Here is a 12,728-nt window from a genome sequence, read left to right as displayed (position 1 = left end):
CAGACCCTCCATACCTTGGACTCTGTTGATAGCCTAGCCACAAGAGAACCTGACCACACCCACCCCACTTGTTAGCAAGTAGAGGAGCAACGCATGATATCTAAGAAGCCGTGAAGTCATTTGATGCCAGACTTTGCTCGGTGTCGCCAGGTTGAGGCTTTATGTGCATATCTGACCGAACTTAGAGGGCAGACCTGGCCGCCCTCGCCGGCTACCTTCTGGAGCTCTGGCCTTTCTTCTTCATCACTTTCAGTCAGTGTGCATCCAAGTTATCTTTTTTTTTTTTTTTTTTTTGTCTTTTAAAGGATTCCATTATTTACATTCTCCTTGAGCAGCTTCCATTCTTTTAGTAAGCAGACCTTACTTTTCTAGTCCTACACGTTTCAAATATTAGATAATCACAATCATGGGGTTGAATCTAAAGTGTTTTCCTCCATAAATATCTCCTCAATGGAGCATACATGTCCCAAAGGGAGATATGAAGTCTTTTACAGCTTTTTATATGCCTTTAGTCCCTAGACAGAGCTTTGTACACAGTAGACAATGATGTGTTGCCTAATTTTCAATCCAGGGCACGAGTTTCTCTTAATTATTGGTGTATTCCACCCTCAGTCCAAAGACCAAGGCCCTATTTTGTCTGAGTAAAAATAGCCACTCCCATTTGGTGAATATTGAGGCAAAACTGGCAGGTATTACTGTGGGTAATAGCGGAAACCTATGTTGTTTTAAATATAAATTGATATGGAGTCATCCTGTAGATGGACAACAGAGAAACTCATCCTGTGCATGGCTAAATAATACTGGATACTCTGGATTAGACGCAGCAAAAAGTGGACATAAGTTTGAAGAGCAGAAACAGACAAGAGCAGCACTAAGGTGGGAAAAGAAGCCAAAGAAAGAGTGAGTTTTGTAAAAATCTGAGCCAGGAGGGAAAAGGACAGAAAGAGAAGAGAGGTCGGGATGAGCACTGACCTGGTGGACATCCCTGGGACCAAGGACCGCACAAGGAGAAAAGAGATCCCAGGTGAGAAAACCTGGAAGGTTAAAACAGCCAAAATGGAGCCTCAGATGGCTTCAGAGAATCTGTTTTTAAATTAAATCCAGCCTAAGTCCAGTCATAAAGTTTCCCTTTTTTTCCTCTTAAGGACGAAGAGCTAATGGGAAAAGAATAGCCAATCCAGAGGTAAAGGTATGAAGCAAGTTCTGACTGAAATAATCTTAGGTATCGAGTTGAGCAAAGAAAGACTAGGCATGGTACCTATCATTTTTGCACCCGGATGTGAATTGTAACTTGAGTTGAGTCTCCCTAGGTATAATAAAACAGTCTCTGCTCTCTAAATGGTGAGTGCAATCAGAAATGGATGAGTAAACAGGTTTTCAAGAGTTTGAAAATCCAGACCATGATTTCACAGTCTCTTTTCAACTCTCTTTTTTTATGACTTGGACTGGCCACAAATGCTATGGAGGTCTTGCTGGCCAACATGGATTAGTCGATCATGTTAGCAATTTTTCACTCGAAAACTAATAGCAAGGCACAGGTATATCTTGATGTGTGTTGATCAGGATGGACAGGAAAAAGTTAGACACATAAGTGAGCTGAAAATAACAGACCTAGGAGGTGTCCACTGGGGATCAGGCTGAGGATTTGAGGGTAAAGCAAGGACACGACGTTCAGGGGAGGATGACCCCATGAGAAAGTCTCCTGAAGTCACTGTCACAAGAACTAGGTGAAATTACGGCTACAAATAAATGGACTCTCTCCTTGACTTTATTTTGTAAGGACAAGTACTTTTCATCTGTGGCACATTTTTGAGAAGACAAACTCTGATTGTCGCCAAATACGTAGCCAAAGGGAAGTAGAAGGAGATTCACCAAAAGCATTTCTTTAGCAAACAGCATGTCTATTGTATGTGGGTCTTTTAATTGGCTGTGAACTGAATTTCACCTTCGGCATTAAGTAGAAGTGTTTTTTCACTATCCCCATTGCTTTAGTGTTTACATGACATATAACTACTGAGGTGACCTCTATTATGAAACCAGCGAAATAGCAACGTAGATTGATCCAGAGAGAAGCCAATCCCAGTGGGTAGGGGCTACGTGTTTCACAGCCTCATCATAGAGTTATCCGGATTTATGGATGGATGTGAATACATAAGCGGGACTTCCTGGGGGGGCTGGGATAATTCTGTTGCACTGATGTCTTCACCGCTGCCCTTGTACCTTCAAGAAGGGATTGCTGGTGTATGTTTCTTTGACTTTTGTCACCAGTATTAGGAAAGGACCACGTGGAAAGCCATATTTATGTACATCCTGTCCAAACAGAATTTCCCGTGATAGAGACTCTTAGAATCTCGGAAGAAAGCCTATTTTGGGAGATGTGAGAACTAATTACTGAAAGCAAAAGGGTTCAGTGCTCTTGAGGAGAACAGAGCTGTCACAAGTGATATAAAGCACCACCAACCCCACCCCCAGAAATGTGAAAGCTACCAAATTCTATAGTTTAAACAAAGAGAACGATTACTGTGAATGAAAGAGCTGTGGGACAGATTTCAGGGAGAGACGGCAATTGGACACATATATTTAATTCCTCCCAAGCTGGATTCTTGCTGAAATGATGAATAAGAATCATTCATGGGCTTCCCTGGTGGCGCAGTGGTTGAGAGTCCGCCTGCCGATGCAGGGGACGCGGGTTCGTGCCCTGGTCCGGGAAGATCCCACATGCAGCGGAGCGGCTGGGCCCGTGAGCCATGGCCGCTGAGCCTGTGCGCCCGGAGCCTGTGCTCCACAACGGGAGAGGCCCCAACAGTGAGAGGCCCGCGTACCGCAAAAAAAAAAAAAAAAAAAAAAAAAAGAACTTTTGTACAACAGAGGACCTTATCAAGAAAGTGAAAGACAACCTACAGAATGAGAGAAATACTTGCAATCAGATGTCTGATAAGAGTCTAGTATCCAGAATTTATATGGAACTCTTACAATTCAAGAACAAAAAGATAAGCAACCCAATTAAATAATGGACAAATGACGTGGAACAGGCATTTCTCCATAGAAAACATACAAATGACCAACAAGCACAAGAAAAGATGCTCAACACCGCTGGTCGCTAGAGAGATGCAAATCAAAACCACAGTGAGGTACCACTTGCAAACACTAGGATGTCTATAACAAAAAACAAAAAAAACAAGTGCTGGTGAGGATGCAGACAAATAAGACTCTCTTACAATGCTGACAGAAACATAAAATGGTTCAGCCACCGTGGAAAACATGGCGGTTCCTCAAAAAGTTAAACACAGAATTACCATATGACCTGACAATTCCACTCCTAGGTATACACCCCAAAGAACTGAAAATAGGTACTCAAAAAAACACTTGTGCAGAAATGTTGATAGCATCACTGTTTACGATAGTGAAAAACAATATCCCAAAAGTCAAAACAATCCAACAGTCAAAAGGTAGAACCAACCCAAATATCCATTAGCGGATGAATAGATACACAAATTATGGAATATTATTTGGCCATAAAAATTAATGAAATACTGATACATTCTACAACATGGATGAGTCTTCAAAACATTATGTTAAGTGAAAGAAGCCAGACACTAATGGTCACATATTATATGACTTCATTTATATGAAATATTCGTAATAGATTCATAGAAATAGACATCAGATTGGAAACTGCCTGTACCCTGGGGTGAGGGCAGACAGTGGGGATTAACTGCGTAGCGCACGTGGGATTTTATTTGGGGGTGATGATAGAGACATAAAGTGGTTTCCGTTTTGGAACTAGGTAAGGTGGTGAGGTTACATAGAGGCTGCACAACATTGAGAATGTACTAGACACCACCGAACTGTTCTCTTTAATCAGTTAAATGTACATTATGTGACCTTCTCCTTGATTAGAACACCTCCTTCAATCTATAATTCATATCTTCCACAAATTCTCTCAAATATCACAAATTCTCACCGTCATTATGTATCTTCAGAGGCGACTCCTACAGTCAAAGGCTGCAGAGGTTAACATGTGAGATTCACGTGAGTCCACTGAGGTTCACATACAAATGCAAATAAAATAATGCACTTGTTGAGCTAATTTTTTCCCCTCAATGGACATGTGGAAAAACACCAACGCACCCTCAGAGCTCTTTATCTGCTTTTCTCGCTCTCAGGGGAACGTTCTCATTACACTGGGTTTGAAGACAGAAAACTCATGACAGAAAGAAAAACAAGAGGCTCACTAGCACAGACTCCTTTTCTGAAATAACTCAATTCATCCCGAATTCTTAGGCCATTTCCATTCCTGTGGGGTGTGAGTGGCAGGGAAGCATTTGATCATGAAAAGATGAGAAGCATAACACAAAATATTTTTTCACAGCCAGTGATGTCATCCTTCCTTGAAATCCTGCCTCAGCAGATCAAAGATAAAAAAACGGGGGGGGGGCAGGACAAGGAGTGGGGAGACACCACGAATAAAATGCCCTCTGGAAAGACAGACGTGTCCTTTCTCCCGCCTTCCAGAGCCTTCCATGTGGAATATAAATGTTTAAGACTTTTGATAATGACGCATGTAAGGAAGAGAAAAGAGCTTTCTTCACAGTGGGGTTTCTTATCTGCGCTGACCTATCAGCTCCTTCGGATGGAGATGTGGGCCCCAATTCTCAGGATTTTAGAAAAGACTGTGTTAAGATGGGGGTGGGTGTGGGCAAGAGGAAGCTGAAATGTGTGCGAATGGTTTCACATGCAAATGCCCGCACTTTCTTTTAGGTGGAGGATCAAGGTTTGGCTATTTTCAACGTCTTTCCACTCCCCTTCTCTTCCCATCCCAGTTTAGCTTCAAGAGGCCTGTAGATGTGACAAGGGCTTTGTGTAGGGAATTCAGGCGCATGAAAGGGCCAAGGAGACCCAGTTGAGGGAACAAACTTTTGGGGGTCAGTGGGGTCAGGGTAGAATAAACGTGTGGCTTTGTTGTCATTAAGGACATGCTCTCAGCAGGGTGTCCTGAGCCGGGCACACAGCGCACAGGCCTGTTTATTCAACACTGAAATACCTACGGACGGGTCTTGGGGAGAAAAAGGAAACTTGAGCAGCAAAGGGCTGCACCTTCCAGGATCGGAACATTCTCCAGAAGCACAAAGACCTGCTTTTTTCTAATTATAGACTCACAAGAGCCTGTGCGTAACCCAAAATTAATTGATTAATTAACCAGTGCATTAAAAGAAGAGCTTCTCCTAGAATATTTTTTTTCCGCCTGTTTTTTTTTTCCTCTCTCTCTCACATTTTTTTCCCTCCACACATGGACAATCCAGGTCATTGAAAGCCTAGGATAGAAACAGTCTCTTAACAGTGTTTGAAAACAGCCTTTGTTTCCATGGAAGTGGCACAGGCCTGCTGTGGTTTCCTTCCAGAAAACATTTACCTACCTCGGAGGGGTTTTTTTGTGAGGATTAAATGGGAGAAAGTGCTTAACACAGTCTGAGCACATAGTTAGAGCTAAATAAATATTAGCTGTTGTTCGTGTGTGTGGCTCTTACGGGGCTCAGTCATGAAGAGGTCGTTGAGGAAGATGGGGAGGGTGCGGCGTCCCAGCTGAGCTGGAAATCAGATGAGCAGCGAGGAAGGGGTGGCGGTGGGCTGAGATCACGAGGAGAATGGAATCCTTTAGGCAGCGGAAAGGTAGACAGGGGGCATTTCCCAAAGCAGAGTTCAGGAGTGGCTCGAAAGATTAAAATAAGGAATAAATTTCCGTACAGAATCTCCCGTTCTGAATTTTTACAAAGTCACGTGCATCTGCCCATATCTGTCTTGGGGCAACGAGACAGATGAAATTTTGAAGAACGTTGAGTGCCAGATTATGTTTTACACGCTGTCAGAGTTTTAGGGCATCAGAGGAGAAGATGGACCAGTCGACCCACAAACACAGTTCCAAGACAAGTAAGAGCAAAGGCAGGCCATGATGTCAACAGGAGTTCAAGGAAAGGAGAAATTAGCATAGGCGACATGGTCAGGAAGTAGCAACTGAGAGAAGCTTCCTGATGGAGGTGCTCAGTGGGCAAGAAGGAGTGGAGCGATGCTGTTGGAGATTTAGCGTTGACTAGGGGTTTGAGAAGGCAAGGTTTCCGGAAGTTGAGGGAAAGAGTATATTACGGTTTGGCAAGTGAAGAGTGTGCAGGAATGAAAGTTCGCTAACCCTCGCATAAGGTGGTTGTGACGGTGGTGGTGTCATGTGTGTCCACGTGTATATGTGTTCGTCAACCAGAGAAATTAAGGTTGTGTTGGAGAAAGGGTAAACCCATGAAATTTCAAGAAAATGTATGACAGCCAAGTGGCTGCCTGGAACTGGAGGTTAGAGAAAAAGGAAGAAACAGGAAAACTCTAAGTTTTCTATCATAGGAAACTGCAGAGTAGCGGCATCATCGGAAGAAAAGTCACATTTGGGGAAAGTTCTTGTTTTGAGGATGAAGAAAATTGCAATTTAACTCATGCGGAATTAGAGGTAATAAATGCTGGATGGCTCGAACTGTGCAGAAGATGAATCTACTAAATCAGAGGAGGGAAAAAATAATCACGTTTTGGGTGATGGGTATAAAATGGACTGTTGGTAAACTTAGGAGCTCAGACTAGGTTATTAACAAGACTTCTTGGAAAAGGAAAATAAAGAGGAAGCTGCAAAACATTTCCTGTCTTGTGGGCATGGGAATACCCAAGAACAGAGTCAGAGTGTGAACACTTGGCCCTACGTCTTCGGCCAAAAGCCCACTATGTGTGCGTCACTCTGGGCTACCTTTCAATGTCCCTTCCTCTCTATGGTGGTGAGAAGAGTCCCATGCAAATGTGATAAAGAGTCATGGGAGCCATCATGGTCCAGCGTGCTGCACCTCAGGGTGGTGGGGGGGGAAGATCTTGGGGGGGGATTAGAGGAGAGACTTGCACCACAGACTAAAGATGAGATTAGGAAGGGGAGAATTTGAGTTCTCTACATACAAGGGGATAAACTGGTCCTGCTCGGATATATCTCATATGATGCGCTTTTACTGACCTATTATATTTCCTGTTGACTTCGGCTATGACCACTCTAAATAATAAACTCATACACTTTTTTCTATCCACTTTGTCTCATTGGATGCCATCACTACATGGAAAAACCCCCAGTAAGGAGGGTGAGCTACTCAACCCAAAGGACCAGGCGATGAGTAGCTAGAAGTACCACAAGGAAGCCGAGTCAGAGGTCAGAACGATGTCCCCTGAGGACAGAAACTGAGTCTGATCCAGAGGGTGCTCCACAAGTGAGCCAGTGGAAATTTAAGATTGGGACGCTAGCTCTAAAGTGAGCGATATAAACAGGAAGCATGTTGCCGGGCTGCCACTTGGAGGGTGACGTGTGCAGCTGCACCAGAGGATGGCTTAGGGTATCAAGGAGGCTGAGTCAGAAGCTTGAGTCACAAACAGACTGTTTCCAATCCATAGGAAACCTGTGGGGAGTGGGCTGCATCCATGCCCTTGGCTGGCGGGGGTTGAGGGAGTGTGGGGAAGCTCGGAGGTTTAAGACAAAGGTGAGCTAGGATCTGACCCTGGGTGTGCCCCTTGTAGCCACCTCCGTCACGTATACGGGGTCAAACAAATGAGTTACCGGCATCAAGGAATCAAGAAGTCCCCCATCACCTACGTCTCTTACCTCCAACTCTCCCCCTGTGATTCCCTTGCCTTGGCCTCAATTCATTCAGCTATCTAGCAAACATTAATTGTACTCTTATGGGTCAGGAATGCAGTGCTAGAGATGCGATGCAAATGAGATGCAGAACTTTGCCTACTGTCTACACATAAGTAGACAGGCAGTGTACGTGCTCTGATTTAAAGAACCGTAGGATGCTTACGGGAGCCCCAAGAATAGGCAGCTCTGTCATAACCCACTCTCACATCCTTCCTCTCACCATTTTCATCTCTATTATCTTGGAAGCAGGGTGCTGCTGCCATGGTGGTGATGGCTGTTCTCTCTTCAGTGTGATAGGAGATCCAGGGAGTGACAGATACGGCATGTGTCCTCTTCAGAGGAAAGGTGGAGGAAAAGGACCATGGAGAGAAAAAGCCCTCGCTCTGAACGACCTCCCTCTGCTGAAAACCCACAAAGGAGAAGCAACATCACAATTCGCAGGATAACCTTCTGCTAGCAATATAGCTGCTGGGGCTCAGCAAGTCCCGGCATGGCTGCCCGGCCAAGTCCATGATTAATGATGTCACTGCCAGCAAGGTGAGCCCTCAATTGAATAAGCCTTGGCTTTTAACAAAAGCTTTGCCTAAGCAGTAGAGTGACCAGAGGGATGACCAACTGTGCAGTGTCCCAAACATCGCTAACAGGGAGAGAATCAAAAAAGAGCATCAATCCAGGGTGATGGGCAGAAGCAGAATCTGATGGGGAAGAGAAATGGCACGATCATCTGGGGATGTTACGGTCATTTCCTTCCCTGAACATGGAAAGTACATAGCTGGAGAAACTAAGGCCCAGAGGTTAAGGAACACGCTCTTGGACACAGGTACGTTGGCTGTAGAATCAGGACCGGGTCTAGGGTCATCCCTACTCTGCCACACAATCTTCATAAAACTTGACAAGGTCTTATAACCAGGCCTTTTCTAGGTCTGGAAACTTACCAGAGGTATAGGTAGCTATCCGCTTCTCCGTTCATCATTGGTTGCCGAATTTCATCAAGGAAGATTTGTTATTTTTTCAAGGAGGAGTCAAGTTCTTTCATGCTGGAGGAAGGCTGCTTCTCACCTTTATTCTTGAACCAGCTACTTGGGTATAATATTGTTGAATCATACTTCTTTCTCTTAGATTTGTAGACATTGCTCCATTTTCTTACAGTGTTGAGTGTTATTTGTGGAGAATCCTGACATCAGCCTAATGACTTTCTGATTTGCAGATGGCATAATATTTTTGCCTAGATACATCTTTTTCTAGATTGTTTTTTTCCTTTAGCATCGAGTTCTGTCAGCATAACCTGAATATGTCTACTGTTGGTTGCATATGTCAAATTTTTCCTTAAAGTGATTTCTTCGACTGCAGATTCAATTCTTTATTTCAATAAAACATCCATTTATATTGTTCTTACATATATTTTCCATTCCATTACTTCAGAAACAGCAATTATCCCTTTTCACTCATGTAAGTGGGATAGGTACTTTTCAGTTTTCAAGTACCTTCCCACCTTATCAAGGAGCTCCTTCACAGCGAGTCAAGAATTAAAACGATCTCTCTTAAGAACTCTCCAGAAGCTAGCACAAAGTGCATGGGGTGATTAACTCTGCCTGGAGTAGTCCAGGAAGCAGACTTATATTCTATATAAGGAGCAATAAGCATCAACTAGCAATGAAAGAGGCTGCTTTATCATGTGTAAACCCCTCGTCACAGGAAATAGTCAAGAATAGACAGGCTGACCACCTCTCTATGACCTTGCAGTAAGTAGCTGAACTAAGTGATTGCAATGATCCCCCCGCCCCGAGTTATCTGCAGCGAGGTGGATGGACCTAGAGTCTGTCATACAGAGTGAAGTAAGTCAGAAAGAGAAAAACAAATACCATATGCTAATACATACATATTGAATCTAAAAAAAAAAAAAATGGTTCTGAAGAACCTAGGGGCAGGACAGGAATAAAGACGCAGATGTAGAGAATGGACTTGAGGACACGGGGAGGGGGAAGGGTAAGCTGGGATGAAGTGAGAGAGTGGCATGGACATATATACATGACCAAATGTAAAACAGATAGCTAGTGGGAAGCAGCCGCATAGCACAGGGAGATCAGCCTGGTGCTTTGTGACCACCTAGAAGGGTGGGATAGGGAGGGTGGGAGGGAGACACAAGAGGGAGGGGATATGGGGATATATGTATAGCTCATTCACTTTGTTATAAAGCAGCAACTAACACACCACTGTGAAGCAATTATACTCCAATAAAGATGTTGAAAAAATAAAATGATACACCCCCCCCAGCTCTGTGGCCCTATGAAGAGTAGTGTCAAGTGGGGGCCTTGTCATCAGAGTCTTTGGTCAAGGGTGGACTTCAGGGCTGGTGGGTAAGTCATCCATCTGCCTTCCTCTCTGTCAAAGGTCCCCCACCCCTGAGGACAACGTTTTATTCTGAATCTGGTGATTGATACCAGAAAAAGTCGGAGAACAGAAGGGCCAGGGCCAATGTGACAGCAGAAGCCATTTTTCAGTTACTTCTGCTAAGGATGAGGTAGTTTTACGGTGAGCCAAAAAAAAAAAAAAATAGGCGATGTAAGTATGGAATGTATTCCCTTTATTTATTTCCCTCCAATGAGAATTCTAAACTGTGAGCTCCCTAAGAGCATGAAACGGTATTGACCTTCTCTACTAATCTACTGGCAGTGTCCAGTATTGGCCTTGACACCCAGCCTAAACACCTAATATTTGCTAAATAAATAAACAAATAAAAGAAGTCATAAACTTGAACTAATGAGTTTTCAAGCTTGAAAATAAGGAAATGCGGTATCTCCTATCACCACAAGGCCTGTATCACCAACATTTTAAGCAGCATGCAGACTTCAGTCTGGATGAAGCACGTGTTTTTGTTTGTTTAAGTGTGAGAGCAGTAATAACCCCTTAAGATTCTAGGGTTTCATAAAAGTCTATAGAAAAAGGCATTCTGGGGGTTCCATGGCTGGTGGATGAGGGCGGAGCATCAGAGTATATGAGGCCCAAGTTTGAATCACGGCTTCGCCACCTCAGGGACATTGGATATGTACCTGAAATTTCTCTGAGGCTCTGTTCTCACCTGCAAAGTGCTAAACTAACACTTCATAGAACTGTTGTGAGAATTACGTAAAACCAGTTACAGGAAGCACTTAGGAGGGTCCCCAGCATAAGTTATTGGTGAACTTAGCATGCCAATTTCTGCAGCCCTCGCCGTATCCAGAGGCTCCAGTTTTTTCTCTGCCCCTTGGTATGGAACGGGGAGGGGGGCAGTGATCTTGATGACTAGACATTTATGTGCAGTAGAATTTCTTCCCATTTTGCCCACGCCCGACAGCTCCCTGACACCTAGTTTAGCCACACCTGCTGTCCCATTAAGTATTAGACATGAAGCAGACAGAAGGAAAGTGCTCACTTTTCCAAATGATACAACATTAGGTTTTATTTTAAGAGGGATGAAGGAGATTTATTCAACTTGCCCTCCCAAAGGAGCTCATTTAGATCCCGATTGCATTGGCTTTACCCAGTGGGCAGACCTCATCACATACCTTGGATGCCCCAAGACGGTCCACAGTCCCATGAGACTAATTCATTAAGCTGCCTTTACTCATTCCCTTAAAGCCCGTTTCCAGATTCCAACATTTCTGAACTCTAATGTCCCCATGCATCATCCACAACTTGTCTATGCTCCCCTATGACCCTGCCCAATAGAGAGCCGTATGATGGAGTCAACTTTAGTGAGGGAATCGTTGAGTCCTGAGAAAGAGGCAATGAAGGCAAGTCATCCCCAGATGGTCCAGCCCACAGCCATCCAGACCTTAGGGCTGGCGCCAACTGCAACCTCAAGTTTGCTCAAAGAAAAGAAGCCTCCAAAGACCATGAGGATATTTAATTCCCTCTGAGAAGAAAGTGGTTCTGGGATGCTGTCTGACAGGCTGGAGGACAGCTTCCCGCACACAACTCTGATTGGCATTTCCCTGCCGTTTCTCTTGAGTGCCCGTCACGGGTCAGAGACTGTCCAAAAGGCTGGAGATGAAAGAGAGAACATGGCAGACAAGGTCCCTGCCTTCATGGAAAGTGAATTCTAGTGACAGGAGTGGGCGGGAGACAAAAAAAAAAAAGTGCAAAATTGAGAACTTTACCAAGTGGGTTATAAAGATGATGCAAGTAATCACCACAAGGTGATGGGTTAAGAGTGGTTAGGCGACTACTTAGATCCACTGGTCCAGGATGGCTTCACGGAGAAAGAGGCGAATTTGGAGGAGAAAGACCCAGCCACGTGAGAAGGGAACTGCAGGCAAAGGGAACGGTAATGCAACAGCCACGGCAGGGGTGGGTGTGTGGGAGAGTCACACCCAAGAGGTAAAGAGGCAAGGAAGGGGGCAGGGCAGATCGGTTCATCGCTACTGGCCAGCTCACATAGGATTTGGTGAATCTTGGGAAGAACTGTGAATCTGCCTTTTAAAATCTTGTCTCCTGGAGGTGGCCTGGGGTAGAGAAGAGTACAAAATGATAACCCAGAAGAAGGACAACGGCACACATGAGAATCCAGAAGGGTGGAATGTCTACGTAAACTGGAGCCAACCTAAACCCCAGGTCTGAATTTACCCCAGGTCTAAGCATGTGAGTCCTACTGTACTTTCTGAAAATCTTCCTAAATTAATCTCGTTGCCCCAGTGGCTCTCTCTTCAAGATCTGGGTTCACTCAGGTACTGGCTACAGGTGAATTTGGGATCAGAAGTGTTAAATGGAAGGTCTTGAGGGGTGCAGTCAGCAGCTGGGTTTCGATATCTGCTCTTCTCTAAACTAACTGGAGGACCACGGCCAAGCCTTTGCCTCTTCAGCATCAGTCTTCTCATCTGTACACTGACTATTGCGCTAAATAATCTTTTAAGAATCTCTGCTAACAGTCTGAAGTTATATGATTCCATGGCATCTGGTGTAAGCCCTATAGACATGTTAAAGAAAGTTAAACACAAACACGTTTGATCTTTTCACATACGAGACCTTATAAATAGCTGAGAAA

Source organism: Grampus griseus, assembly GCF_964374135.1.
Source record: "Grampus griseus genome assembly, chromosome: 20".
Lineage (NCBI taxonomy): Eukaryota > Metazoa > Chordata > Mammalia > Artiodactyla > Delphinidae > Grampus > Grampus griseus.
This window is presented reverse-complemented; position numbering follows the sequence as displayed.